The following is a 6,000-nucleotide window of genomic DNA, read 5'->3' on the forward strand; positions in this document are numbered from 1 at the left end:
CACGGCCTGGAAACACCCTCGCACACTCGAACGCATGCGACTTGTCCACTTGGCTCATCCATCACTCGGCACAGGCATCCATCACTCGGCACGGGAAGCCACCACGCGTGAGCCACTCGACCACCATGCATAAACCACTCGGTCACCCCGCATGTGCACTCGACCATGAGATGTACTTGACCACATAATGCACTGAGTCATAAGATGTGCTCGACCTCCCGGTGCACTCGGCCCCTATGCATGTACACTCAGCCACCCTGCATGTGCACTCAGTCATGATATGTACTCGGCCATAGGATGTGCTCAGCCATGAGATGTACTCGGACACATGATGCGCTCAGTCAAGAGATGTGCTCAACCGCTTGGTGCACTCGGTCCCTATGCATGTGCACTCAGCTCCCTCGCACATCCACTCGACCCCTACGCATGTCCACTTAGCCCACTTGCACGTGTACTCAAAAAACTCGCAAGTGCACTCAGCTCCCTCGCATGTGGACTCAGCTCCCTTGCATATTCACTCGGCCCATGTGCACAAGTCACCCAGCCACCACAGCGGACCACTCGGCCGGCTCAACCACCTTAACGGGCCACTATGCCTACTCGCATGAGCCACTCGGCCTCTCGCACAGGCCATCGGCCTCTTCAACCAGCTATTCGGTAGGCTGCTAAGTATGCTAAACATTCGACCAGCTAGGGAAAATCCTTAGAGACAATCTTAAAGCAAGCAAACAAACTAATTAAGTATGCTAAAACTCTCTAGTTATAATATAATCTAGACTAGAGAGTGAGGGACAAACTGTAGTGGGAAAAATATGTCAACATGTTAAAAAATGCCCATGAAGCTAGTCGGCCTAGCCAACCCAGCCCAACGAGCCATCCAACCAAGCTAGTAAGGCCCAGTCCAAACGTGTAAATGGACTCATACATGCCAAATAAACCATTGGATTGATCGACTAATACCCAGACCACAATCTAGATACATTCAATCAACCAAAAGACTTTGAAATGGTCAGAGTATACACAATCACTCCCATAAAAATCAGGAGGAACGAGTAAGAACGGGTCAGACGGACTAGGGAGGCGGAAAAGGAATGATAAAGGAAACGACTATAAAGAGGACCCTGAGGGGCCATCTAGGAGGCATCTGATAACCATTATTACTCTAGTTTACTCTCTTACTAAAACGAGTACTACTTTCTCAAAGCGAACCAGTCAAGCAAGTTGAATCAGTCAGCTTGGTCTGACCCGATCATTAAGTTTCGCTGTTGTCTCCACCGTCACTCTAACCATCCTACTACTCATCCATCCATCATTATATCATTATTTTTGTTATAGTTTTGTTACTTTCAATTATCTTTCATTACAACCCGACTAACTTGAGCGTTGAAGTCCCTTTGGCTGACACCCTACCGGTGCTCCCAATTGAACTCTCGTCTCTCTCTTTGTTCTTGACAGGTTGTTGGTGCCTGTCTAATCAATTGTAGGAAATCACATCTACAAATAGTTTTTAAGATAAGGTTAATTTTGAACTAACTAATATTTATTTGTGGAATAAGTATGTTGTCTTATAATTAATTAAACAAACAAATGAGAAAATCAGGGATGCCACATAAAGAGGCACACGCCACTCACTGTCCTAGACAGTGAGTGATGCCACACATGTGCCACATCATCCATGGGATTTGAATTTGAATTTTAAATTAATTTGTTTATTTAATTATTTAATTATTATTTTTTAAATTTGATTTAAATTAAATAATTAAAATATGTTATAATTTATCAGTTTTAATTTATTAAATTAAAGAATTTTAAAATAGATTTCGTTATCTTAATAAACCTCAAAAGAATCGATTCTTTTCAAGTTTTTTTTTAGGTTATCAAACTCTCTAAAAAATAAACGATAGAAATTTATAAGGCTGAAATTCTAGAAGTTTCCAATAAGCCTTCTCTCTTCTCAAAACTCTAAGGATCTCGTGTGCTGAGAATATCTTGAGAGCCTAAAAATTAACCACTGAATCCTACATGCCCACACGCGTCCTTGTGTGTTAGAGGAATGACTTGGAAGGTTAGGTGTGAGCTTTCGCTTGGATAGGAAGATCGTTGATTTTACGAAAAGACTTAAGGAATCTTGATAGGCTCCAAGATGTAATCTCTATTTCCTTGTGTGTGTTAATTTAATGTATACGTATATGTATGATCTTGACTGGTATTTGTAATTTTTGAAAATCCCTTCCCTTACATTCTGCTTACATGATGGCTAGAGTCATTCCGCTTAAGCCTTCTGATTCCATACTTTCTAAGAAACCAATCACCATATATGTCATTTATTTAGTGAGGATTAAAGATGCAGAGTAATATATATATATATGATTTAATTTCTGGATTGCAAAAAGATTGATTGAAAAAAAAATCGGAATGAGTAGATGCTAAGCCAGCGCTAATTCGAAGACTCGCAAACGATAAGGCGAGTGTACTGGTCAGTAGGCTAGGGTGGTCAAAGTAGTAGAGGTGGAAGATTGTTTTGGATTGTAAAAAATCCATATTTGGACTCTTACAATTTTTTTTCCGAATTTAGAAAAAAAAATTATGTATTAATCCATATTTATGTAAAAGATAGTTAAAAAAAGCCATAAATTTAAAAAAATAAATAAAAACATAAATAGAGTAGGCCCACAATAATACTTAATTGGTTATTTTTTGGAGAAATTTACATAATACACTTAATTTTGTCAAAAAATTACATTTTTACGGAGTAACAAAGTTTTTTTTTTTGTTTTTAGAAATTTTTTTTTTCATTTTTACGGTTTTTTTTTCTCTTTCTTTTGTGTTGTTTTTGTGTTTTTCTTAGTGTTGACCCACAAATTGGTGAACAACACTAAGTCAAATAAACGATATGAAATAAGAACTGGACTTGTCAATAAAAAAATGACACACAAATTTGATAGTGGTTCGGCCCCGACGGTCGGTAATAACCTACGTTCACTTAGTACTATTATTTATGAAAGTTCTCAAAACCTGCGATCAAATGAATCAAATCCACCGAGTTTCTCAAATAAGAGAAAAATACAAGATATGCATATAACAACACTTGAATCTATGAACTCCCTGACGTAAAGAATTACAGCATAAAAAAAATAATGATTCAATGAGTCCTCTATTCATAGGCTCCATAATGTACATAGATTGGCCAAGAGCCTTACATAATTTACGTAATAAACATGAATATAATAATACAAAATAACTGATTATCACATAAATATCTCAGCTTTAACTGATTTTGAGCTTTTTGACGCATTCCATCAAGCAACTCTAGTTGTGTCCTGTGACCAACTTACTTCACCAGCTGCTCCACCTAGCTTCTGAACTTGTTTAGAATAATAAGTCACATTATTTTATATGGTCGTGGGTCAACTAGTCCTTCATTAATGAGTTGTCATGTGCCTTCCACATCTCCCATTTTTCTGCCACGTTATCATGCTGATTTTTAGGGAAATATTTGCCCCCGAAGTTTATTATGATGCGACCAACATTAAATAAACTTACTCGACCAACAATTCCTGACCTGTCAAATCCGTACTTTTATTTCCTTAAAAAGGTAAGTAATCATGATTTTATGGTTTCTAAGGAAAAACTAACGGCTTCGTACTTCCCAATGTCTCCAAAAACCTCTTTTTTAATCATGACTTTCACCTTCCCTACTTAGTATAAATAACCTTTCATTTTTCTTCTCACTTTTTACCTTTGCTTTCTATTTTCTCAAGAACGTTCACACTTTTTCAAGCTATTTCAAAGTAATCCAAGATGAATTCTAGGCTTTTTAATAAGTTTCCATGCAATTTCTTCAGCACTCTTCACACAAAGTAATTTTATCATCAACTTTCTTCTGGTTTTTGAAAAAAATTTCATATTAATCCCATGATTCCTCGTCTTTGTAACTATCATTTTGAAGTTCTTGTTTGTGTTCTTGAGAAACTCGACTTTTATGGTAAAAAAAAAAAGTATGCTTATGGGTTTAAAAGGTTGTTTTAGGTAATGTTTAAGCATGTAGAGACATTAGGAAGAGTATTAGGGTATTAAGACTAATTTTAGGCCTAAAATTGAAGTAAAATTTCAATTTTGGGATTTCAGAAAAATCTGGGTTTTTTTCCACCTGTTATGATGGTGAAAAGTTTTTAATTTTCACTTTTTGATCTTTTTCCTCCCCTACTCATAGATTTCAATCTGTTTGTCTTCAAATATCACAATCATCATTTATTTTCTCCTTAGTCTTATATGTTATGTTGGTCGTAGATTCTCACTTCCCCCTTTTTCTTCTCAGATATTCATGCACGATTATCGGGGAAGTGAGAGGCCAATAGACAAAGATCTTGTAGCCTTGCTGATCGAAGACACCGTGCAACTCGCCTTGCTTATTTCCCAATTAATAGGATAACCAAATCCATCGACAAATTTTTCCAGACCGCATCCACTAACCAATTCTTCTAGATCACACCACTCTTCTAGCCATCTTAGACATAGGCCCCAAAGACCCAAACCATCCATGGCCAGAGTCAAACATGTAGCCCAAGGACAGAAAAGTACCTGTGATCCTCACATTGGTCAGCACACAGCCAATGTTGAGGACCCATCGACCAACCCCACCAAGGAACCATTGAGCAACCCCTTGAGTTGCTTCTTACCCATGCCATTTTCAAAGAGGGCATTAAAAACAAGAATGTACCCTGGTACATATGCTCTCCTAGTGTCATATCAAGCAAGATGGTGGCTAAGTATCCCAAGATGTAAGGCCTTCCTAGGATTACTTTATACAAGCCTACACCCGACCAGAGGGAAAATGTGTCTGGTGGCGCTTATAGTGCCTGGTTGAGGTACCACATTGAAGCAGGGGCGATCTTGCCTCTACATGATTACTATAAGGGGTGGCGAACTACTTTGACGTCACCCCTTTCCAAATAACCCCAAACAGATATAGAGTGTTATCTGCACTCCATATCCTTTACTACTACAAATGGTGGTCTGGACCTACTCCGCATGAGATCAATTATCTTTTTTTATCTTAAGTCCAACCCCAACAAAAATAATACGGGGTTCTTCCAACAAGAATCTGCCTGCACCTTCCTTACACACAACCTACAATTACAACGTAGTAAAATACTTTCAAGTGTATTTTCTTACGACTGACTTGGTCGCGAACAACTTGTCCTTTACTTGGGGAGCTAAATGCTTCGCACAATGATCCTTTTCCATTTACTAGTCACTTCTTTATGTTTGTGTCTCATTATATTCTTTCAATTTAGGCCCATGGTACCGACCAGAGCATACCCAGGTGATGGTAGAGAGAGCCGCTACTTTGGCCAGCATGACATCAATCGAGAAGAGTGTCAAAGAGTTGGTCACAGGAAACAATTTAAGGCTGGTCGGCCTTTTGGAAACTCACCAGGATGTGAGGGAGTTTACGGCTGGGAGTGCCACTGGCGAAGGCACTGTGGAGCAAATCCCCTCTGAGTGGCCCCAAGACATCTCTCATCCCCTAGGCGCCGAGCAACTGGGGTTTCTATCAGGGAGCCTAGCTCCACCCCCTCCCCCCCGCCCCCCAACAACTACCAATTCCCCTTTCCCGCAGGAAGGGAAAACAAAATTTTCCCGAGCACCCTGGTCGGGTAGACGACTCGTCTAAGGATTAAAACGGTACAAATTTTTTTATTCTTCTAAATATGTTTCCCATCCCAAATAGTTTGTTGGATAGGGATGGAAATTTTATTTCTTCGATCAGTAGCTTTAATTCGGCATTCTTTGAGGTAGATCATGTTTGTAGTAGTAGTAGTTTAGAAAATGAAGTGACCAGTAATCGTAGCTCAGGTATATAATAACTTAGAATTTTTTGTTGTTTATTTTGCCTTATTCTTGTGAATATTTGACTAGCTGGCCAATCCTTTTATTGTCATGCAGCCTTCTAAGTCTCGACCAGCGAAGACTCCCCAGAATAAGGAGATCCCCCTC

This window comes from Humulus lupulus, chromosome 9, assembly GCF_963169125.1.
Source record: "Humulus lupulus chromosome 9, drHumLupu1.1, whole genome shotgun sequence".
Taxonomy (NCBI): Eukaryota; Viridiplantae; Streptophyta; class Magnoliopsida; order Rosales; family Cannabaceae; genus Humulus; species Humulus lupulus.